The sequence below is a fragment of the Ammospiza nelsoni genome, chromosome 3, assembly GCF_027579445.1.
Source record: "Ammospiza nelsoni isolate bAmmNel1 chromosome 3, bAmmNel1.pri, whole genome shotgun sequence".
NCBI classification, from domain to species: domain Eukaryota; kingdom Metazoa; phylum Chordata; class Aves; order Passeriformes; family Passerellidae; genus Ammospiza; species Ammospiza nelsoni.
In genome coordinates, this window is record NC_080635.1 from 83,435,894 (window position 1) to 83,462,000 (window position 26,107).

General features: G+C 37.4%; 1 protein-coding gene across 18 annotated transcripts in view; it reads left to right on the plus strand.

Moving 5' to 3' along the window:
* Positions 1–26,107, plus strand: part of MYT1L (myelin transcription factor 1 like) — a 310,285-nt gene that overhangs the window by 154,326 nt on the left and 129,852 nt on the right. The window lies entirely within an intron of this gene.

The following is a 26,107-nucleotide window of genomic DNA, read 5'->3' on the forward strand; positions in this document are numbered from 1 at the left end:
GTAACACAAATTTTATCTTTCCATGCTTTGATGACCAATGAAGAATCTTTTCATAAAGCTTGTCTGATGGCTTGAGATATGTTTTACAAAACTTCTCAGTAATGAGTGTATTAATCTGTTTTATACTAAAAGCTGCAAGTTTTATACTAAAAGCTGCAAGATGTTTAATTTATGGGGAAGCTGGGGCATATAAAGATTATGTCAATAGCAACCCAAGAACTCATCTGCAAAAATAAGACCAGAACTTGCAGTGCCTGAATCCCTGTGTTCTATTCAGTATGTTGCACTGCTCTGCATTCTTCAGCAGAAGTACTGTGCCAATTCTGAGTCCTCTGTTCTTCATTTGCCCTTTCCCATGATAACCCAGAGCACACTCAAACTAGTATATCTTTCCAGTGAGGTTGTATGATTTTGTGATGATTGGTAATACACTTCCTTGTTATATTTTGTGAAAAAAATACTTCATTTACGTTTATCATGCCTCTGCCTCTGCAATCATATGGCCAGATACTGTAACTCATTATATTTATGAATAATAAGAAAGAATTACAGAGTTGCAATCAGTTCAGGAGTTTCCTTTTTATAATTCATAGAGTGGAGATTATTGTATTCAGAAAGTTTGAGTACTGGATCAAAAAGTTATTAGAGGCAATACAAAACCCTAGAGCTTAAGTTTGAACCTTTGCTGAGACTTTTACATAGATGCATTTTTGTTTTGAGTTCATTCAAATCCTATAAAATGAGATCATTGAAAAAAGGAGGGGAAATGTGGAGAAAAAGACAGAAATTAGAGGTTATATGTCGCAGACATTTTTTCACAGAAATCCTTTCTTTCAGATTTCTGCATTTTCTGGGAAGCTGAGGGCCCCCAGAAGGAGAATATAAACAGTTGTTATCAGCTGCTGTGGAATGCAATGGGATGCACCTTGATTGGCTCATGTTCCCATGTTTATAATTAAGGGCCAATCACAGGAGCAAGCTGGGGACAGAGTCCCTGGACACGACTTTGTTATAGATTCTTTCTTTCTATTCTTAGCTTAGGAAGCCTCTGCAACTTCTCTCTTTATTCTATTTAGTACAGTCATAATGTATTATATATCATATGTCAATAAATCCAGCCTTCTGATCAAGAAACAAGATTCACTGTCTTTCTCTCACCATGGAGACCTTCAACAGGTCCCTGTAATAGTTATATGTTTTAGGTGGCTAGCATGCCATGCAGTTTAAAGTATGATGCAGTTTTAAATTTGTCCTCTTTCTTGTCTCTGTTTAACTCTTCATTTCCAGTACTTAGTATTTTAAATTGGCTTCATAAGGAAGTAAGACCCATGAAATCTCACTTTCACTGCCCTCCACAGCAATAATTCTTGAGACTTCTCATCAATTAAACAATAGAGTAAAAGCCTTCAACTTAGAAGAAGCTGGTCATACAAATAGTTTATGAGAACTCATTAGTCAGGAAGGGAAGAGACACACTCACTTAAAGCCATGCAAGACTCAGATCTTGTTTAGCCTGGTTGGACAAAATGACACACATGCTCACTGGCTCATCAGTGTGCCAGAAAGGTAATAGCTGTGAGAAGTTAGGCTGAATCAACTTAGTTCCTGCTGTAATACAGAATGATTTCAGGAAACTGCATCAGAGCTGAATTTCACCCAGACTTGTTAGAAAGGAGTCAGGAGCTCTTTGAAGTAGTTGCAGTCATAATAAGCATGGCTGGGGCTTGATAGTAGCAAAGACTTCTCAGTGAGTAGCCAGACTGAGCTAACAGGTCGTGTCTCAAGAGCAGTGAACCTACCTGCAGGCAAGGGGGAATGGGCAGTGAGACAGGCTGATTCAGGAACAGCATATCAAGGAGCTCCAGAAACATACAAATCACTTCCTATACAAAGGTAATAACAGAGAAATAGAACTTGAAACTAATGAAATGGGAACAGAAGGTGAAGTATCAGACTACTGGAATTTTACTTGAAATACCTTCTAGTAGCTAACAGTGAAAGCACTACCAAGTCTGTTCAGATACCACCTCTAGAAACTGGGAAATAAGCTAGGCAGATGTAAGGCTCAACAGCCATTTTCATGGATATTCTGGTTCAACATTATGAGGTGGGTTTTTTAATAATTTATCTTAATCTCCTTTGAAGCTATTAGGTTAAACTATAAGAAACAAACAGAACCCCTTCAAGATGCAGAATACCTGTTATTGGTCATTTTCTTAATTATTGTGGGTCAATGCCAGTGGACAGCTAAGCACTACACCAAGTGCTTACTCAGTTTCCCCTTGCTACCCCCAGCTGGATAGGAAAGAGGGAAGGAATATCAAAAGCAAGAAAACTTGGGATCAAGAAAAAAAAAAGAATTGTTTAATAAGTAAAGGAGAAGTAAAAGAGTGTAGGGAAACAAAAGTGATGCAAAGACAATCAGTCACTACCTCCCACAGGTAGCCTGATTCCCATCCTGTTCCCAAAAATAGATGTGTAACTTCCTAAACCATCTCTTTTCCCTGCTGTTGCTGGGCATGATGTGACATGTTGTGGAACATGTCTTTGGTTAGTTGGGTCATCTGACTCTTACCCTATTGCAGCAAATTGAGAAACCAAGGAAGCCTTGATGCTCTGCAGACACTGCTTAGCAAAAGCTGGAATGTTTGTTTGTTACCAGTATCATTTTGGTCAAAAATCTAAATCCCATACTAGCCACTATGATGAAAATTAATTTTGTCCTGTCTGGACCCAGTACACTTATGTAGGAAATTTGTAATACTAAAGGTGTGCTATTTTACTGTGACCTTTCAGTAAAATGTTATTTCAAAATATATCTTATTTCCATTCTTAAAGATTAAAAAAAAAAAAAATCTTCATTTTAAGGATTCTATTAAGTCTTTGGTGGATATAGAGACCTCAGGATGCTTGTGGGAGGAAGGCTGGGATCTGTCTGTCGGTTTAAATGCATATTTTAAGATGACTTACATTTTGTTCTATAAGGAAGTGCTCTTTCCTTCTCTTCCTAGTGTTTCCCTACCAATACATCCATGTATGGGTGCTGCTCATTTCTCAATTCTGACGCTGTCACTTCTCTTTCTAACCAGCCTTCTGTGCTGGTGACTGCTGCTATAGCACTTTTGCTTTGGCTGGGCAGGCAAAGTGAATCCCAGTGAAGCAATTCATCATTTATGAAACTCCCACCAGAAATTTTAATATCAGCACCTGTGATCGATGAAGAGTGTTCCAATCAATGTATGGAGCATTTTAACACATAATTTTCACAGTGTTAAACTGAACTTGTCACGTAAATCCCCAACTTAGTATATGCATGTGGGGAGCCTAGCTGCCTTAAAGAAAAGCTAATGTATAATGCATATTTTATTCAGCATTACCATTCTTTCTCCCTATCTCTCAGAGTTTCTTTCCTTTGTCACTGCCCTGTCCTACACATATGTAATTTAGTGCCCTAATTTGGTCACAGCTCTTCCTATTTCATATATACCCGTGCACATTTATGTACATGTCAGTGTAATACATGCCTAAGCCATCTGGTATCTTTCCTTGCAAATGTTCACACAGAAAATTGACTGTGAGTAAGGTTCTGAACCTGCCTGTCCAAATGGTCCATATTTGTTTGATTTTTCTAGCAAATGCATAGATCCTATTAGTGAGACTGATCCAACATATTTCCATGTGTCAGCTGTACCTGCTGCAAGTGTCATTCTGTTCAGTGATAACAGGACTTGCATCCTAAAATAGAGAGAAAACAAGAACATCAGGTCCTTTTGAGGATCTGAATTGCTTTTTCTACCATCTGCTGACCAATGCTTTGAAAGAAAGAAAGTCTGTGTCTGGATTGACACCTTCCTTCTTTCTAAGCCAATAAAAGATCGGCCTGTTAAAGAGCCCAGACATGCCATGTTTGCAAGAGAAGCTTATTAGAACATAAAATGTCACTGGTATCATATGTTTGCAACTCATTGCAGTATACAGGAGCAGATACAGGTATTCTTTAGTGCATTTGTTACATTTAATTATTCTTTGAAATGGCTTAATTTTACTGTGCAATAAAACTATTTTATTTTTATTTTACTATGATACAGAAATTGCAGAACAAGTTACCAAATGGGAGAAAAAGATGTGAAGTGGTGCTTGACTTCCTTGTTTTATTGTTATATATACTTTGGAAAGATCTTTCAGATATTGCTGTATAAATATTTTTTTCATTAACAGGTAAATAGCCAGAGCTGGAAATTGTAGGAGTTAGAAGATACAATGCAGGACCCAGTTTAATTATCATTATGAGGTGTAGAAATAATTGTGTTGCTGGAAGGAGTGTTTGGGGTGAAGAATTTCTGATGTTTGCTAAAGAGTAATACAATTTTAGATGGATCATTTATCTATTCTAGCAGTGTTTACAGAATAAGGAAAATAAAAATTTTCCCTGATATTCAAATTTGGATATTCTGCATTTCATATATGTAGCTATGCACGTCATCCATTGCTTTTTCATGCACAATTCATTTCATCTGAAATCAACCATTATTAAATTCCATTTTATATTATCCAATAGGGCATCGTCAATCACCCAGGGAAAGGTAATCTTATATATTAGTCCAATAACATCTCTCTTGCACAACACATTAATTTTAATTGTAAGCATTTCATTAAAGCAGTATTTACTTGGTGCTAATTCCCCTGTATGCAGTATACCACTGACACAATGAGCTCTTTTTGTAACTGCATGGAAATTCTCCTCTATTCTAACCTTAAATACATTCAGCTGTATTGAATTACTGTGGAATTCTGCCTAGAGCCTGTAGTCATTGCATCCCTAACCTCATAGACAAAGGTCTAGTGCTGAATCAGCTCACCTTTGTGGTTTCACAGTCCCAGTATGCACTTGATACTGGGACAGACCATGGCTGTTTTTCACTTTTGTTGGCTTATGAAACATTCTATTGCTCGACTGGAGCACAGCCACAGCACTATTGCTGTGTGAAATTTTGCTGTTCCTGTTACACAGTCCAATTTTGCAGGAAATCACAGAGTCACCATTGAAAAATCTTCCTTCAGGGGCTTTGTGGGTCTCTTTTATTGTTTAGGCAGGTTGGAGCTCAGGAAGAAATCATTTCACTGATCTCAGATTGACCATGTTAAGAGGTGAGCAAAGCAGCTGTCTCTGCCTCTGCAATCTACTGTACCATACTTGTTTTCTTTGCCATTTGTGACACAAAATGCCTGATGTTAGCTGAGACAATATGTATCTACTGATCAGCAAGGACAGCTGTAGCAAAATTAGTGGAAGGGATTTATCTATATACATATTATTGCTGGGCTATTTGAATTAGCTTCTGTTTCTTCCCTTGTACCTTTGTATATCATCTGCACAGAATTTGCAGTTTCCCTATAACTGTATTAAACAGGAGAAGGAAATAGTCGTGTGCATGTGCACAGTTCTTGTAGGACAGACACACTAGACCTATGTGGCGTGCCAGTGGGCATCTCATGACCCAGAAAAATCATAACTGTGTTAGCATGACTGAGCAAAGGCTAATTCTCCCTTCCTTTGATTACTGTAAGTAGTCTGACTGCCCTAAAGTGCCTGTGATTACTGTTCACCTTTGGTGCCAAAGCTGCCTCATCTGGTGCTGTCTGGGAGGAGGGAGTTGGGGACTTCTTGCAGCAATTTATTGCATAGTGTAGGCATATGCTTGAAATCTTCACACACATTTTATTCTCTTCCACTAGAGGCCAAGACATCCCTCAACGTGTTTCTAACGATTATCCCTTGTATTCTTACCTCTCAGCCATATCTACCTCCTGTAATCTGTCAGTCTCCTATGCTTAGTACTGCCTTTCTTGTCTGCCTCAGAGGCCTGTAGAGTCCTTTCATCCCACTTTTGCTTCAATCTTCTTCTTGTCAAGTACATGAGCTGGTCCTTACAGCTACTGGTACTAGACCCCTTCTGCAGTTGTGTCATTGTCTGTACCTGGCTCTGCTTGTGTGCCTCCGGAGAAGGTGGCTACTAAGCATTTTAACATTTCATGCCATTTATTTCCTGCTATAAATCCATCAGCTTGGTCTTTTCATCTGGTTTATGTTTAATTTCTTTTACTGAAGACACAAGAGTAAAGGTGATAAGCACTGAGGGCCTGAGGGGTACAGTCACAGCACTGACCTCCCCCCTGTTCTTCTTCTGTGGGAGAGGTGAAAATGAAGAGAGAAAGTAGTTTGGGCTGATTGCCAGCAGAAGCAGATGACACTGCATTGCAAGGGAGCCAGAGAGCAGGGCAAAAAGCCAGAGCCTAAGTGTAAATGCTAGAGTTTAGGCAGACCTGGCTTCCAGTCAAACCTTCATGCATGGACTCATCAAAACCCCAATCAAATTTACATAAAATGTGTATATTTTTTCATGCTTTAAGTCTCATACTCCCTAATTCCCCTCATCATGCATTAAACCTCTTGCACTTCTTCCATTCTCCCTGTCCCTCAATTTATTCTCACCCTCCTCTTGCGCCTGAAGGCATTTTGTCTGCGGTGTCACTGGCCTCTGTGCTCTATGGGTGCTTCTAGTCTGCTCAGAAATTCACAGAAAATGAGCTGAGAATTACTATGTGGTCATCCCTTATCCAGTCTGCAGAATAAAAAAGTGTTTTTTTAGAAAATCATAGTAAAGCAACACTTAAAAATCACATGTATTGGAATGTTTAGATTGCTGTTCATTGAGCATATATTGACTAACAAAACATTTTTTAATGTAGATTTTACAAAGAAATACACTAAAATGTTGAAGACAATAATTAATACTTCAGCTACTAGTGTCTAAATAATCTGACGTGATTACTCTTGTAGGTTCCATTTGCTGTTCTTTATCATCTTTTTTGTAGCATAGGAAAGTTACAGGCACGTGATTGGTGAAAACAGATATACAAACTTATAAATAATCATATTTTATAAAATGGGAAAAACAGCATGTTTAGCTTTTCATCAAAGCACAGCTTGAATATTTAAGGGAATTTTCAGAAGTATATTTCCAAGAAAGCTGGAGAGCCAGTGAAAATGTGCCTGCCTTCTGCATGGCTCATTGCTTTTTCACAGGAAAATTCTACATCACCCTTAGCCTGTGAGCACACAGATGTATCTTACAATGAATAAATTTTGTCTGCTAGTGAACTAAGGACAATCAGCTGTGGCACAAAAGACCAGAATAGGCACAACAGTGACATCACCTGCTTCCACCATGAAACAGGGCTCATCCTGCCACTCCTTTCAGTCCCTTCTCTGCTCTGAAATGATTTTGTCTTACGTGACACGCTTTAACGCCATAGAAAGTTAGTAATTTTCATTTCTCTTACGTCTCTGCCTTTCTTGCAGGCCCCCTTTAGGTACTGGAAGGCTGCCTTAAAGCCTTTTCTTCTCCAGGCCCAACCACCCCAACTGTCTCGGCCTGGAGAGAGATATAATAGGAGATATTCCAGCTCTCTAATAATTTCAAGATAGAATTAGAACATGTTTAGCCTTTAATACAGATAATTAAGGGCCCTGGAGAGCAGTTAATTTGGGGAAATTGTTGTGAATAAAGGAGCACCAGAATTTGGCAAAGCAGCTAGTAGTAATTCTGGTGAACCTTAGGTGGGAATTGCAGATGCTCTTTATAGCAGCATGTAGCTGCAGGTATGTAGCTATTTCCTAGGGCATCTACATGTATGAGGGCTGAGAAAATCCCTCAATTTCATTTTGTTGTTTCTCAATGGTCACTTCAAGGTAAACCACTTCCAATTCGGGAACTTTATATTTACATCAGCCTAACTATGTGGAAAGGAATGTTCTCCCTCTCTAAAATATACTTGTGCCCCGCAGATAAGATGTGGCATTGCTTTTCAGAAGCAATTTAAGGGAGTATTTGTGCATAGCTGTTCCTGGCTACTTATTTCTGCCCCTGAGCTCCAGTTTGTCCTCCCCTTAGTTATGGTAATACAGCTAAGTGATGCTTATCTGAAAACCAAATCAACCAGAAGAGGAATAGTTTCAGTGACTGGGTTTACAACCTAGCAACACAAATTGCTATTTTTCAAAATGCCTAACAGGCATAGAAGTGAGAGGTTAGATCGGGGAATGGGCTTCTAAACCTTTTTTGCTGCTAATTATTCAGGAAAAGATCTGGCCTTCCTGTCCCAGTCTTCTCTGCTTACAGTGGTGCTGTGTCCTGATCATGTGCAATTATCACGTGCCCCAAAGGTAAACAAAGTTCAATAGGTTTGGCTGAGCCATCAGTAAATCATTAAACCATTCTCAAGTGAAATGTTAGTAAGGCACCACTATTGGTCAGAGGATGCTCAAAGCTCAGTATGATCTTCTTGATACACTGAATATTGTGTTTCATATGAACATGCAAATTGGTAACCACATTTCATACAGGCACAAGTAGGATAACCTGCTACCTGTTTTGATTCTTGCTTGAGAATAGCTTAGCAGTAACTGAATCACTTTGAGAAGATAATATGTTTAACCTGTTGTTTAAGTTCTTAGGAAATACTGTTGGCATTGGTTACTTGGAATTGTTTTGTTCTCTTATGATCTATGGGAAGGAAATCTACACCTGGGTGAATGACTGTGCAGATGTAGTGATACTGAGGCACACTTCTGCTTTGTTCCCAGAGGAGGCTACGCCTCCAAAAGTTTGGTGAGCCAGCCTACAGCTCAGACTATGCTTTGTTAATCTTTTGATAGAGAAATTAGAGACTTTTCTAGGCCCTGTGATCAATCACTATTGACTTCTGTGTTGTATTCTTCCTCACAAAGAATGTAATGGACAAGGTTTGTCCTCCTTCTGGCAACTCTTTAATCACCATCTCTTTGTTTTTTGTCTTCTCTCAGTCTGAAAGACTTTGTTTGCTTCTTAATAGACTATATCACTTGGAAAGCATCTATTAATAATTTTCTGTTTCCTGCCGTGTGGCTGACAAACATAGTAAGAAGCAGGAGATACCACTCTCTGCAGTTTCTCTGCTGGGCTTTAGCATTTATTCTGTATACTCCAAGACTTCCCATTGAAAAGTAATCCAAACACTTTTCAAACACCTCAAACATTGTGTCTATTTGATCAGAAAAAAACAGCGTGCAAAGTCCAGCAGTGAGCCTGACACAATTGCAGTGAAATCAACAAATATAGTAGGAAAGACTTGTTGCTAGGTAAGAGAGACTTACTCAAACTGGCTAAAGTTTTTTGGTCTTTTCTCCCCCCATCTGAGTTCTGTTTTTAACAGTTCATTAAAAAACAAGAAGTTTTTGGTTTTGTGTGTCCATACTGACAATTACATGAATCTTAGGTATAATAACAAATAAGGATGAACCACATGATCCTGTAATTTTCATGTGAGAAGGCAAAAGAACTGTCAGGAACTCTCAACATCCAAATACAGGCATAGTGTTGCTACACTGGGAGTTCTCTGTTAATGCTTTATCATTGTGAAACCAAGGCTTGCTGAGCAGTCGATAGGTATTAGTATCTATTAAATTCTATTAGTATTAATAGAATTTTAAAAACACCCTTTTTTTTCTTCCTTTTTTTTTAAAAATCACTATCTGTGTAGTGAAGTCAATAGTAGAAAGATCATGTTCTGCTTTAAATAGCTATGACTTGCTCAATTAATTAGTTTCAGGACTGTATACAGTACCTGTATTCGTATCCTGGGCAGCTTCAAAATTGTATAAAATTTTATTCTTGCAGAGTTTTTTAAGCCAACTACAGCAGTGGTTTGCATGTGTTCTTTTGAGGTGCAGTTGTGGCTGGTTTTTTTGGCTCCAGTGTTATGTGTAGAATTGTATTCTGTGTATTTTTGTTCTTGTGATGACTGCCTCATGTATCAGCTGTTCAGACATCCAGCACCATGGTGTGAGTTGGATAGCCTAGTTATTTTTCCCTTGTGTTGGGATTCCCACTCATTTCCATGGAAACCTGAAAAGCTGGAGGAATAAAGCACAGAAGCAATTGCTGTGTTACAGCATGTGCAGCTTGTGCCTGTGAGTGCCAGTGTAGTTGTAGGTCTGGCTAGGCTTCCAGTCTAAAACCTGTAAAAGGGTTTAGCTTTTAGATTTATTTCTTATTCAAACATGGTTTTATTTTCCTTATGAAGGAATGTTTTATAAACACATGTCCTTACATACATCTCTTTTAATACTAATAGAATGGGTACACATGCTCATAAGTGCATATTCAATATTATATGCATGTTCACACATTGATACATATACATACACAGACACGCATGCATGTATGTCTCTGACAAAAACACATTCAGAAACAGAGGTATTAAAGTCTGTAAGAAATGAATAACTTATCCACAGAGTTATTCTAATGGCTGTCACTTTGAACGCTTTTCTTAATCGAATACTAGCAAAAACTTGAATAGATTAACAATGGAAGATACATGAATATGACTAAATATTCTTTTCAGTGAAATAACCTAAAATATTTGTACCTCCTTCACAAAAAGTCAGACATTTAAACATTGCATTTTGCTTCTGAGCAGCTGGTTCTAAGCAAATTCTGTGAGTAAGTGCAGAGACAACCTGAAGAGGTAATGAAATGGAAGATGAAAAAGAATTTAGAAAATAAATGAACACGAAGCCACAGATCAAAAAACAAGCTTGATCAGGGCAACCATCTTGAGTGTTTCTTTCTCTGTGTTTTCTCTGTGTTACTTTTCAAATCTCCTTAAAACCACTAGGTAAAATATGAAATTGGTTCTTTGGCTTTCTACAACCTATAGTACCAGTTTTTACTCCTTCCCTTTATGTTGTAGCAGGAGTATCTGACTGCACTTTGAAATCATCTGTACTATGGCACACTGCTATTTTTTTCAGCCACAGAGACACAGAAGCTGGGATACTATGACTTAATGTGAAAATTTAATTTGGAGATACCAACTGTGATTAAAAGACAGTTCCCCCTTCAGATTGGTTATGCTCCAATTCACAACAGGGTGTGATGCATGAAACCAAAGAAGAAAGAACAACATAGTAGTCTCTAAAACTGCTGTTATAAAAACTATCTGTAGGTGTCCTCAGTGATTTCCAATAATGAAGTGCAAATAAAACTTCTGAAAACATGTATTAAATACAAAGATCTTAGTCTTCATCTAAAATCCTGTACCTTTAATTTCTTACTGCCTGGTTTTCAACTGTAGGAGCCACCTCAGCAATAGCAAACACTGGTTCTAGGACTTAGATGCAGTTTAAGATTTGTGACTGCATACTGTAGGTAGTCGGCTAATTCCATAACTATACTATTGTAGATCAGCTTTGGAGAACTTTGAAACAGGGGAGTGGAGATTTTATAGGAAGGCTCTTAATCTGTGTCTTAAACATGAAAAAAAAACTCTCAGAAAAAATGGTAGTTAATAATATTAGATGATTTTCTGAAAGATGCTATTTGTAGCATCAGTTGCACATAAATGTAATTTTCCATTTTAAAAAATAATCTTTATAGGTGTATTGGTTGCAAAGAGAAGCTTGAGTGCTTTAACATAAAGTGCTGATAACCAGAAAGCAAAGCAGAGGAATAGAAATTTTCATATTTTAAATCTTGTAGTGCTAAAACCAGTTATTGGAGGAAACTGAAACGTGCTTTCTGAATGTTGGGAGAGGAAGTGCTGGCTGTGGAAATTAATGTAAGGTTCTAGAGATATTCACTGTAGATTTCAATCCTTTAGGCACTGGAAAGTGCTTTACAGTCTCCCTAGAGGTGCCTTTTCTCCAGGCTGAGCAGCTCCAGCCCTCTCAGCCATCTTCATGGGAGAGGTTCTCCAGTCCTCCGATCGTCCTCATGGCCCTCCTCTGGATTTCCTTCAACTGGTCCATGTACTTGTTTTGAGGACCCTCAGAGCTGGATGTGCTCAAGCTCTAATCTAGAGTTTTACTTTTTTTTTTTGGCTTTCTTCTCTGTTTGCATTAAAACAGTTGGATGTTTTCAAGTAAAGTACATAATGGGTATGCATTCCCTACCTTTACTCATTGGGGCTACGGAGTTGTTAGGCTAAATACTCCTGCTGGGCTTTGAGAACATGAGTGTACATGCACATGCAATTAGTTGTGTTGCTTGTAGTGTTACAGTGCATATGGACTGCAATCACAATCCAGAACTTTATTTTGCCAAGTGCTGTACAAACATATGCCCTGCCCAGAAGACTTACAGTATAAATAGATAAATATGTTTCAGTTTTTACATCAGTGGGACATGACTTGAGCTCAAAGATCTGCATATTATATTTCATTATAGTCCAGTGTGGTCTAATATACAGAGCAAGCATGCATGACTTTCAGCACACTGATGTGGTCTATCTTTTTATTTTATTGGGTAGAGACATATTTTCAGATATTTTAACTCTCTCATTTGTACATCCATTTACCACATCTAAGTTTGCATGCAAGTTTAGTTCTAGTTCTCTCTCCATATAATTCTGTTATGTGATATCTGCATCATGTATCAACTCTAGAATGTACAGTTCAGAGGAATAATGTTGCATTATACCTATATAATATGTGGTGTTAGTTATTTTGATAAATCTTTCAACAATTTTGATTTTTTTTATATATTCTGAAGGTCTTCTGTTGACATGCCAGCCATTGGTTTATCCAAAAAGTTTTCAAAACTTTATAAAAATTTCGATAATTAGAAACACTGAGTCTTTTTGCTGTTACAAATTTTATAAAGACAGATTCCCATCCTGTTGCTGGCACTGTTCCTTTCCAATAGGTGGTAAGAACAGGCAGAACTTTGGACATCCTGTTTCAATGTCTTTTGGAGCCAGAATGCTTTTTCTGCATAAATGGCTTTCTTTGCATTTGCCAAGAAACATTCTCTCACCCAGACAGAATAATAACTATACTAAAAGTATATTGTCTCCTCTGAAATGCTGCCTCAGATCCTACTTTTCATGTTAAGGGTTTAATGTGAAATTTGGAAAGAAAAGAAGCTGGAGAAGTGAGGAAGCCCCTGCACTTTACAACATTGTCTTTGTCCTGCATCAGACCAACTCTCTCAGTATATGTAAAATAATGCACATACCTACTTCCATAAATCTTCTTAGGTTTATCTCTGTTACTCAAGGATGAAAGGGACCTCTTTTTATGCAGAATTCACTTCAGTCCTTTCACTTAGTTGTCAAAACAAAACCTAATGATGCAGTTTTCCATCTTTACAACATGAATCAAGGAGATAAAATCTTTGCACCATTGGTGCTGCGTGGCTGGTGGTATAATAGGAGAGCATGTCACAAAACTAACATTAAGGATGCAGAGACGTAATTTTGAAAGTCTTAGTTTTCATTCTTTTATCTTCATAGCTTACAAACATGAACAGAGTTAATCAGATTCTTCCTCACTGTTATTTGAGTAACTGTATTAAGTCAGAAGGCAAAGTTTTAACTGAGGGTGGAATACGGGTTGTTCTACCAATTTGGTCTTGTTTGACCACTTTGAATTATTTAACAACAGTTCTTTCTAGATCTTGAAACCAGTACAGACAACATAAGAATCTGAAGCAGGAAATCTCTTTTGTACCTTGTTAAGAATAAATCTCTTTTCAATTTTCTTTAAAAACCCATATTTATAATAATAGAATTTACAGGTACTTTGATGTCAGAGTGACAACAAGAAATGAAATAAATTTGAAAAATGTAATAAATGTATATTAATAAATTAAAATAAAATCATTTCCTGGCTGTCCTTTCATTCCAGGAGGTAAAGGGGCACTCTTTATGCCAGCTTAATTGCATTCTAAAACTCATGCAATCATCCAAATTGCTAACTGTGCTGGTAATAACAGCTACTTAAATGTAGCACTTTTTCAGGCCTTGTATGGGCCACTAGGTCGCGGTGCAGTAGTTATCACTAAACTTGTCATCTCTGTCCTAGAAAGATACCTGGGGTTTACTGTATGCTATGCTACAAAATCCTGTCCATTTGGGATCTGTTTCTTCTTTCCTTTTTTTCCTTTTTTTTGTTTTACCCCAGAAATTGCTACATGCTAGTTTTGAGCAGAAAATTACCAATTAATATTCCTTATTCTTGTGGTCTCTTCTTTATGCTTTGAGTATTGTGTTGTATAGTTTTAGTGTTAAAACTATTCAAGTTATTGAACAACTGAAGTAGGTATTCTTGTTTTATGCAAAAATTGCAATAATCTGTGATCCTGTGTAATTTATGCTAATTATGTTAGAAGGGCTATGATTGATATTTTGCTTGCCTGTCTTACTAATTTATCAGTTAATTGTTGCACTTCTAATAGCTGTAAGCTATTTATAACATACCCTTTGAAAAGCATATTGGCCTGTACACTAACAACAGCAAACACTTCTGATACCATGTAGTTCTGAAATATTATTCTCACCATTGCTGTAATTAGACAAAACCTAAAACCAGAAAGGAGGTGTCATTGTTATGGAGTAGTGAATGGGGAAGAAGGGATGCTAATCTCTTCACTTAATAGTGACAGCAATTAGCTTTAACAGACTAAGATTTTTTTATAACTATCCTGTTTTCAGTGTGCAGACTGTTTACTAAACTGCAAGGCCTACATAGTTTTCTTTTGGAATTAAAAAGAAGATATAATAAATAAATGGGTCCTTTTCTATATCTGAAATACTTGTCTTTTACACGGTGTAAATCCACTACAGTTAGCTTATGTTTAATTGTCTTTAATCAAAGCCTTAAACACGGGTTCTTTCATTTTATAATGCTTATTTCTTGTTGTGCTTTGGTCTTTTTTTGTTCAGAAATGGTTGTAGGTGTCTTCAATAATTGTTAGTCTGAGTCAGTGCCAGTGAAAATCATACTGTTTTCTACACTGGAAGCAATTCTCGATGAACAAACCTTAGCATGTGTATTAATTGTGATATATTTTTGAGTTTGGGATACAAGAAATGAGATTTTAAAATCTGGTATTCTGTTTTTTTAAGAACACAAATTGCATATGTCTATATTGTGGCATACTTACACTCACTAATATCAATTTGTGGATGGGGTGACTGGCTTATATAAAAGCTTGTTGTGGGCATTTTATATAATAAAATATCTGTGTATGCTTCTCAGTATGACAGTACTAAATATTTTTTAATGGCTTTGTATTCAGAAAAATATGTATTTTTATACATTCCTTATTTAAAGGGTGAGTAAGTCAAAGATAAACCAGCAGTCTCTTCAGTTACAGACTTAGATAATGTAGGTAAGTTTGGGGGGGGTGAAACCTAATCCAGTTTGAAAAAAATTCACAAGATGCACATGCCAACATTGTATTTTTAGTTCAGAAGCCCCTCGTTGAGGGAGGGCAGTGTGAGCCTGTGGCAGATTTGGAAGTGAAATTTGCCAAGCAAAGTATGGAAGTTGAAGCCTTTCCCCTCTTATTTTTCATAATGATCTTTCGGTGTACAGCTTTTAAGAGCTGTAACTCTTACAACTCTGCTTCTGGCTGAACTGTGGGAACAAGCCAGTGACTTTATCTTTCTGCAGAGCTGTGTGATTTTTCCAAGCAGTTTGCCAGGCACACCTCTGGGAGGTTGTTCCCCATCAGAGGCCCTTTAGGCCTGACCTAAATGTAGGTGATTCAAAGCAACAAGGAGGTTGAAACACAGCATGATTGTGATTACAGTCATTAGTACATTCAAAGATAAAGCTAAAACTCTAAAGAGTTATGACCACTTTGACCTGAATTTCAGTGAATGTACTTTAGCTTTTTGTTGTTTGGTGTTATTTCTGCATTGGTGATAGGTAGTACACTGCATACTCCTCAGTATTGGTGCAGGCCCCATATTTGGCTTGTTCTTTATTCTCTAGGGATTTTAATGATAATTCAAAGATGTGTAGTGTGAATACATTGAATGAGAGTTACAGAAAAGACTCCTACAGCCCTTCCTTGGTAGGTACCTTTCAGCTCATGAAATTGGTGCTTCAATAAACATAGATGCAAAACTATTAGACAAATAGAAATATGGAAGCCTTCATTAGGTTGCTGTGGCAAAAAGCATATATATACTATATATACTATATATACTTTTAAGATGCATATTGAGTAAAGGTGTTTCTCAGTTTTGGCGCTTGTCCAGAACACAGGCTTCCATGAAATTAGGCTTTGCTGTTAAATCCTAGGAGTTAAATGTAAACCTGTCTTTTGGAGCACATTACACCTCAGGACTTGCACATGAACATGTGTGCAAGAACAAGTTATGCACGTGTGCCAAGGGTGGAAGCAGACTGTTTTATAGAGACTGTACATCTTGCATGTACGTCTTGCACATCTTCCCTAACCTAGTGGGTTTTAAGCCTAGCAGTGGAAGTGTAGAACATTTTGTGTTACTTGTGACCCCCATGTCTGTGAAATCTAACTCTGTATTTCAGTAAGTCTTATTGGCTTCCTGATTTCTAAAATTTAAATATTTTAATACATTTTTTTTATTTTAAAGCACTCTTCTTACCAATTTTCTTCCATAATACTATGAAAAATCTAGGTCTGCCATAAGCTAAATTATTTTTCTGTCTTTGTTCTTGTACAAATATAACAAATTGCCACGTTTCAAATTTAGAATTAAAAAAATAACCTTTCTTATGCCTTATATCTGTCATTTTCAAACACATTGTGTTTGGGAACAGGATTTTAGAGGAAAACAAATCATGCCAGATTCAACAACTTGAAGAGAAGCAAGGCTGCTGCTGATCCCTGTCCCTGAGTTCCACCAGGAGCAAGGCTGAGGATTCATTTACAGCAAGCACACAAAGCCCATGTGTGCACTACATGTGCCTGGACATAAGTACATGCTTGCCTAGCTGCTCACACAGATTCTAGAGGGACGCTCAGAGAACTCATGTGAACACAAACATCATGCACACAACCACACACCCATCCAGACAGAAGGAGCAAGCCACATCTTTTATATCGTTCTAAGTGCAACTATGACTTTTGGATAAAAAATACTATAACGTCTTAATTTTTATGGATGTAACCGCAATTTCAAGAATTTCTGGAATAAATTCAGTGAATTTGGTGCAAATTTTGTTCAGAATCACCAACAATACAGAAAATAATCTTCAAGAAATTTCATTTTATGAAGTTACTAAAGGTTTAAGTTGCTTATCATCCCCACTTGAAAGTAGCATCTTCCAACAGAAATATGCTTCTTCTATTCATGACAAGGAAATTACAGTTATTTTAAGAACAAATTATTTCTCCCTATTTTTTGTTTGCTTCTTACTATAAATTTAACATTCATCTTTAATCTGTGCTGCTTCTGAGTGCTTTGCTGACTGCACTGGAGAAATAAGTAGGCCTGTTTTTCCTTCTGTTATATTTAATTTCTTATTAGGAGGCCTTCAAATCACAGACTGCTTTCTTTCAATGTCTGCATCTAATGCAAGGAAATGTGAATTCTTGTTTAAGCCTATCTGTATAACCAAAATATGAGTTGTAACAGGAGCTTGAAAACCTCTTAGACCGTTCTTTTTTCTTCTCATGTGAAAAAACATAAGTCCCCAGTAAGAAATGCTTATAAATGTTATAAATGGGGGGGGGGATGCACATGACATAAAGCTACTGAGACTTCACTACTGGGAGGTCCTGTCAGCATGTGCGGACCTTCACCACCCTGACCCTTCACAGATCAAGTGGTCTGGCACAGGACCACCATCAATGACTGGTTATGGTGCAATTTGAGTTGCTCAGCTGCATGGATGTATTCCAGATGTGTTTTTCCCAGTGGAAATTCTGATTCATGTCCCAAAGCCTATTCACTGAGCATATCCAAAGTAACTTCATGCAGCCAGACTGACGAGTGGATATCTTTGCTCCTAAGAAAGTGCTAAAGATCCAATGCTGTTTCTTCTTACCTCTTTTTTCCATACTACTTTCTCATTCTTCATATCTAAGATAAAAGGAGGTAATAAGAGAAAGATGCTCAAATGACCTCTGTGCTCTTTGGGTCTTTTCCACTCTAATCTGAGGCCAGTAAGAAATACCTGAAAGGGTTCTCTGCTTCCTGTGAGGTTGCTTCATTGAACCCCAAATGTATTTCCCCATTTAAAAAACGGTGATATATGAGGAACTTGTGAGTTTAACCAGAATTCTGCTTATTCTGGCCTGTATTTACAGATTTGTCTGCAGCTTGCACTGTTCAACTGAAAATGGAGGGATTGGATTCCCTCTGTGCATTACAGCAGGAGTATGACTCTTACTGAAAGTTTCAGAACAAGTCCTGAGGACATATTCTCCTGTTGTTCTGCAAGAAGGACTCTCCTTGATATTAATAAAACCTTTGTGTTCATCACAAGTGGAAGAGAGCAAAGGATTAATTTATATTCTAGTCATTAATTTGCCCACGTGCCTATTTGTTCACTTTGTGTTATGTACCCTCAACTTGTAACTTTTATCTTTGCAGAGTTCCCCTGGAACTCTGCTCTGGTTGTATGCTGATATTTTCCTAAGGGGAAGATTCAAATACAGTAGTTCTTTTATAAAGTTTGCCTTTTCCTAAAAGGGTGCTCTAAAATATTTGAACTAAATTTCAGGTGTCCATCTGAATGCATCTGGGTTTGTGGAGGAGAGAGTCTGAAAGGAAAGGAAATTGGCTTTCCATTCTGCCTAACTTTTCCTTAAAACACTCCAGCAGCTTCTTAGAGTAACTTTCTATCCTGCAGTTTTGTGCCTCTTTTGTCTTGCAGATCTTAAAATATGAAACAAGCAGCTTAAATGTATTTGGGAGAATCAGACAGGTTTCTGTCAAAATCACAATCTTGAATTTTACTGTACTTTTTTAATAACAGTAATAGACGATATTTAATCAAGATGATTGAAATATTAAGAACTGATTTTAAAGAACTGACTATGCAAATATCGTCATAATGAGACTGTCAAAAGCCTTGTTAAAAATGAGGCAAATGCTATCAACCACTCTCCCTTCACCCACAAGTACACACATTTTAGCCTAGAATGCAACTAATTAAAAAAAAAAAAAAAAAAGAACAGCAGGGCATAAATTAAGGTTCAGATATTGTTATTGATTCAGATTTTGTCTGCCTAGGGGAGAGGAAGACCTGCTGAAGCAGATAGCGTTATACAACAGAGATATTTGGGGCCCATTGAAATAATTGATAAATGTCCCAGTTACCAGGTAGCTTAAACAGTGTCTCACAAAACATGTCCAGTTTATAAAAACATATTCAGATTACTACGAGTCATAATTGAGAAATTAGTTTATTTTGGAATACAAAGACATGCTTGAAAAGATGTTATGTTACAATTTGGATTTGCCTGTTGTTTTCTGAGGAAAGCAGTAGAATGTCAGTTTGCAATTTTTTTAGCAAGACTGCACAAAATACTTACGTAGTATGGGATACACTGCTTACATAAACTATTCATCATCTCCAGGTCGTATTTCTTTGATTATAGATGTAGGAGCATTTTAAATGAGAGAAATACATTTGACATAATTTGTTTTGTTCCTTGAGACACTAGGTTTAAAAAAAAATTCTTTGAATCCTTTAATTTTTCTTTCACACAGAAGAAATATAATTTTCTTTTAGTTATAAAAAGAGATACTGAGAAAACTTTGGTGATTAAAATAGTAAAGAAATCTTACCTGCAGAAATTTGCATCTTGCATCATAGGGGATGAAAATCTGCCTTTACTGAGTAACTTGAGTAACATGGAGATAAATTTTAAACTGCAATCTTTTAATGTAATAAACTCATTAGGTTTTCAGGAAGTCATATTTTTCTCCAAACATTTTACTTTTGTCACATTATGAGTATGTGCAATATTGCTGATTAGGGAAAAGCAATATTTCTAACAATTTAAGAAACATTCTTGATTGACCATAACAATTACGCAGTAATTCTAGTATTTGACAGTCATTCCCATATATTTTTGAGGTCACAGATGATCATCTACAGAATCACAAATGAGTAAAGTTGGAAGGGACCACAGTGGGGCATCTGGTCCAACCTCCCTGCTTAACCAGGGTCACCCTAGAGCACATGGCACAGGATTGTGTCCAGATGGTTCTTGAATATCTTCAGTGAGGGGCACTCCACAGCCTCTCTGGGCAATCTGTTCCAGTTCTCAGTCACCCCCACAGTAAAGATGTTCTTCCTCAAGTTCAGGTGGAACTTCCTGAGCATCGCTAAGTCTTGTCCTATTGCTGGGCACCACTGACCAGAGCCTGTAAACATCCTCTGACACCCTCCCTTCAGATAGTGACAGACATTGACGAGGTCCCCTCTCAGCCATCTCTTCTGGAGGCTGAACAGGCCCAGCTCCCTCAGCTTTCCTGAGCAAGAGAGATGCTCCAGTCCCTTAATTATTTTTGTTGTCTTCCTCTGGACACTCTCCAGGTGCTCCATGTCTGTCTCATCCTGAGGAGCCCAGAACTTTCTACGGGATAGACAGTGAATGCTTTGCCTCAGTAAAAACTGGACATCTTTTGAAAGTGTTTGAGAATCAAATTTTTGGATTTGAAGAAATACAAGTAAGGAAAATTACCTAGGAAAGAAGAATTTTGGAAGTCCAGATCTAAGGCCCTTATCTCTGTTGTGGCTTTCTAGACTTCTGATACATCATGTCTAGAGAAAAACCATAATAATTCACTAAGAAAGTGTTGGCTGACTTGGAAATTTAGGAACTTGGGACTGAACCTTGCAGTCACCATGCCTCTATCTAGAAACACCTTCAGAATTTTAACTGGAAGAATAATTTTCAAGAGTACCTGCCCTCAGGGGAAGAAAATGCTGACCTACTTCCCCTCAAGGGAGCAAAAATCACAATTTGTCCTGGAAAGGAGGCCAAATCTCTTGATCATTTACATGAGAGAAAGTCCAAATGGTAGATATGTGACTGTATCTAGAGACAGGGAGAGTGGTGCTGGTTGCAAAACTTCTAGGAGTTCAGGTAGCTCTATGGTGAGACTCAAAGCCTTAAATCCTTTAAAAGGACTCCAACAGATTGTCCAGCAAGCTAACAGATAAGGTCCCGTTGAAAACTTGCTCTGTGTTCTTAGAAGTTACTAATCGTATCTGAATAATTCAGTGGTTTTCTGGAAGATTAATGTAGCCTTGAAGGTTGAGCAGCTACGGATCACATTCTGCTCTTCAGCTGCAGCAGTGCAGAAGTTGGTTGTTGCTCATCTGATTGTCCAGATCCACTTCACTGTTACTGACTGGCAGGCTGTGATCTAATGTCTGTCAAGCATGGCCCACAAGTGTTGTGCATAAATGCAGGAGCCTGGAACCATGTTCTTCAGATGGATCAAATCTGCCAAATGACACAGGCCACCATAGGTAATTGGCCTGTCTCCAACATAGTTTATCATTCTGTTAATTTCTCTATTATTTGCATATTTCAGTAGCGTAAAATTTTCCAGAGTACTGATGGAGATACTGAATATTGTAGGGGTAAAGTTATGCCAGTGGCATTATAATAGAAAGGGTCTTGTTAAATATATATTTTTTGTTTGTTTTTACAAATAGTTTTGTATAAAAATGACTTTTATACAAAATATTTTTTCTGGAAAAATATTTTAATGCAGATTTTTCTTTTCTGGAGAAATATTTGCTAACTGTGATAAATATGTTGATTCTAGGAAGCACTTACTGTCTGAAGGCTCAGCAAGAGAAAGCAAAATGTTTCAAAGGTTTCTAAGGATATGATATCCTAGCATAGCTACCTTTACTGACAACTTATAGAGTATTCTCAAAGAGCAGTGTCAAGTGTTTTTGATTACAGATTTTCCATGATGATGTGTTGACTGGTGCTAATTAGGTCATCATCTTGTATCCCATATTGCTTTTGTATGACAATACTAAGGGTCAGCACCAGGAATATTAACTTAGTCAGCCTCACCATCTCCTCAGCAATTAGTAAAGGTTAATTTTAAAAGTTCCAAATAAAATTTTTTCAGAATATTTTTTTTCAGTTTTTTTCTCATTCCCCAAGTAACAGCAATGTATTGAAGACCTATTAGCCTATGTTTATTTTGGGGGGGTAAATGTTGTCTGAGACTTTGATTTTAAAATGAAAAATACTGACAAATATCTCTTTTAAAAAATTTTCTTGTTGATTACTATTACTACATTTTCAAATAATTATAATAATCATCAAATCTCTTTTATTAATGAATTCTTCTCTTATGAATACGTACCTTTTCTGTTTTTAACGTTTAATGAAATACTTTCACCTGCTCCTAACTGTAGTCAATTTATTTTATAAGATTGTCTTCTTCTCATTTTGTCTCATTATTATTTCCAGCTTTCAAATACTGACAATTTAAAAGCACCTTGTGTTTGTGTGTGTGTAGTAGTAGTTACTGGTATAAGATTCTGTACAGTGAGATGTAACAAGTCTTATTGCCTGCATGCAGTGACCACACAGACATTTTTTTTGTTTTACTCAGAAAATTTGTATTTAGCATAGCATCTTGTGATTTATTTGTGAGAGCATTATAGCTATTCATGTCTTGTTTCCCTAAATCTTTGGTAACATGAATGCATATAATGGTGGTACAGAGTTCCCAGATCTACCTCTCCCTGCCCATTCTCCTAAGTAAGACGCATTCAATAATTTGGTTCTTTTAAATTCTAATTTACAGATTTAATTTCTGCCTAGACCTCTTTTATCTTTTCCGTCTGGGAATTGAGGATTGTAGAATCACAGAATGGCCTGGGTTGAAGGGGGCCTTAAAGATCATCTAGTTCCAACCTCCCTGATTTTGCAGGGAATATTCCACTAGACCTGGTTGCTCAGAGCATGCTCAGCCTGGCCTTGAACACTGATGGGGATGGACATACACAACTTCTCTGGGCAGCCTCTTCCTCGAAGTGTCTCACTACCTTCATGGAATATCTTCCTGATACTCATTCTAAACCTACTCTGAGGCTGAAACCATTCTCCCTTAGCCTGTCACTACATACCCTTTGTAAAATGTCCCTCTCCATCTTTCTTGTTGGCTCCATTCAGGTACTGGAAGGCCACAATTAGGTTACCCTGAAGCCTTCTCTTCTCCAGACTTAGCAAACCAAATTCTTTCAGCTTTTTCTTGTAGGAGAGATACTCCACTCTAATCAGCTTTCCATTTTCATTTCTAGAGCTTCTCTTTGAAGAAATGTTAACATTTTCTTCTCTTCCTATTCCTGATGCCTTTCTCTTTGCTTTGATATGTAATGTTAGATGCCAGGCTAAGACTAACCCTAGCCAGCATGTCCTCCATGTCCACAAGTTTTTTTCTGGAACAGAGGCTAAGTAAGAGCTGAGCTACAGAGCTGTAATTTAGAGGTCATGAATGAAGTAGAACTACTAAAGTGGACTCCTTGTGAGACCAAAGTCTGCATTTCCTTTTGCTGCATGTGAAAGGGGTGAGGAAGTCCATGTTTGTGTCAGATTGATGGTCTCGGTATCAGAATTATGTTCCTGGCCATGGAAGTGCCAGGGGTGCCACTGAGGACTGACAATGGTAGGCTGCCAGATGACTGTACTTTTGCAGAACCAATGCAAATCTTGCTAGAATTACAGGAAGTAGCTTACTCCCAGCATCCAGCATGTAATTCATGGAGAAATGAAGGCTGAAGTTTTGATATGACTGACAAAGATCTGTAAGCAAGCATATAAATATCAAGGTAAAGCAAAATTCAATTGACTAAATGTAGGCATCTATCATCATTTGATGTGTCCTAGAGCATCCAAGACTCGCATTGGCATATATGAGAGGGCATCTAGGTCACAAAAATGGCAAGTCAATTTGTGCTTTTCTGGAGTAGCAGCAAACTAGGTAGGATGTACAACAAAATTTATAATTGCATTGTATGCCAGCAGCTTTTATAATGTTTTTATTTCTTTGACCTGCTTCTGGATATAGATTGTGTGGATCTTACAGGGCTTTTCCAGCTTCGTGATTTCTTCTGTGATTGTCAGTATAGTTAAAAGTGTACTGTACTACCTTCAGTGTTTTTGAAGTGCTTACTTTGGTTTAGAAAGACAGATAAATCTGTTTTGTAGTTTGTCCCTTATAAATGTACACAAACTATCATAATAACTGGGGCAGCATTTCCAGGTTAAGATCATAATAGTTCTTTCAGCAGGTTTTTCAGTATTGACAAATGAGGCTAGATAATGTTTTTCAAACATTTTAAAAACATACTAGTCTGAAGATCAAGTAACTTCACTTCTGGTCTCCTGTCAAGTCCTTACACATTCAAGACTTATAAAATAATACAGTGCACTGTTTTCTTATTAGCAAAAGGAAAAGAATATTTTCATCTAGTAAATAGTTTTTCTATTCCAGAGATGCTGTTATGTGCTTTGATATGTTAGCTTTAAAAGCTTCAAATGCCTCTCAAGTCATTGGAGCTAAGAAACTGACTAGGATGTGAACTCAAGGTGTAGGATAGATACTGTGGGTGGGTAATGTTTAAGATTCAGTTTAGGTGCCTATAGGAGATATCTACAGGCATGCCAAGTGTCTCATGCAATAGATGATGGAGAGCTAGACAGCAGAGACAGAGGTGCCTAGAGACTGATTTTATCCAGCTGGAGTAGCTTCATGGAGCTGATCAGAGGAGTTGCTCCTCAGGCTCCAGTGGCTGCGTTAACCTGGGGGTAAATTCAGTTGTCTAAGCATAGGCAGTTAGTGACATTTCTGATGCCAGAGGATGCCTGAAACTTCTGCACAGGGTTGTAGATACAACAAAGGATAGGTCTGTACCTTTCCGTACTTTTCTGGACTGGCAGTTGAGGGTTTGATGGAATACCTTGTGGGATCTCAGAGAGCGTGATCGGTTGATGAAGATGGAAGCTTATGCTCCAAATGTATCTGCACTCAGCTAAATATTAAATTAATATGAAAATGAAATTCTTAATTTTAAAATTAAACCCATTCAAAGTTATGCAGAAGACTGACCTGAAGCCCCCTAAAAGTGTCTGGTGCTCTATTAGCTTTCATAATATCAATCTATTTAAATTACCCCTTTAGTGTGGAATATAGCACACTACCAGGAATCAGATGATGACTGCTGAGAAACAGAACTACATCAGTAGCAAAGAATCTTGTGAGAGTGACACTTTCTTTTTACCAAATCCCTGCCACCTACAAATTTTGTTGAGGTGATTCTTTCCTCCTGCTGTTACATGTTGAGAGAGCTCTTTAAAAACACTCCTTGATTTGTTCTTTCCTAGTTACTTCCCAAATTGTTTGTGTTAAGGTACTGACCAAAGAAAGTTAGGTGACTAAAGGGTTAGCTGCAAGTCACTTGGACCCTTTTCCATGTTTTTGCATGAGATATATGACATTCTTACCAGATATCAATCCAAGGATATTGCTATAAAGGAGGTGATTGATTTTTTTCCCCTGGGGGAACTAGAGCTCCATGGTCTATTTCTGTGCTTCCTGACCTTTACAGTATCGTCACTATGTATGAAACACTGGAAATCCATCATGCTATCTTGTTCTTCTACAGCCAAAGGAGCTGGTGACACAAATACTGCATATATTTTCCCTGACTCAGTCTCTCAACATAGTTCAGTGCAATTTGCTTCTGTTGAACAAAATCCTGAACTCTAGCTGGCTATTTAGTTTACCTTTTAAAATCTGGTGACAATTGTGCATGTAAAATCAGAAGAAACTATGTGGCCCTACATTATTACTATAAGTCAGTGATGGTGATACTTGCAAAGATCTAATCTGTAGGGTTGCCCTGTCTGGTAAACATGTAAGATTTCTATGTATTTATTACAGCACAGAAAACTACACTGGATTGGCGAGCTGATTGTAAAATGAAGATAAAGATCTAGTCATGTAGCAAATGAGCCCATTCCTCAAACTTGAAATACACAACTAAACTATGAAACATGCTGGCAAAGATTGTAATGCCATATTAAATAACATGAAACATTTGAAGGTCTAATGGTGAATCTTCATCTCCTTTTCAGTCATTATTACTTCCTCTATTTCCCACTGTAAAGGCTTTGGTTAGAAAACAACCTGTGGTGTGTGACCCCTTGACTTTAGTTTTAAATTATGTAGAAATCTATTGAATCCTTGTTTTGGAATATTTGGGAGTAATGAAGGGTTTATGGCAGAAACATCC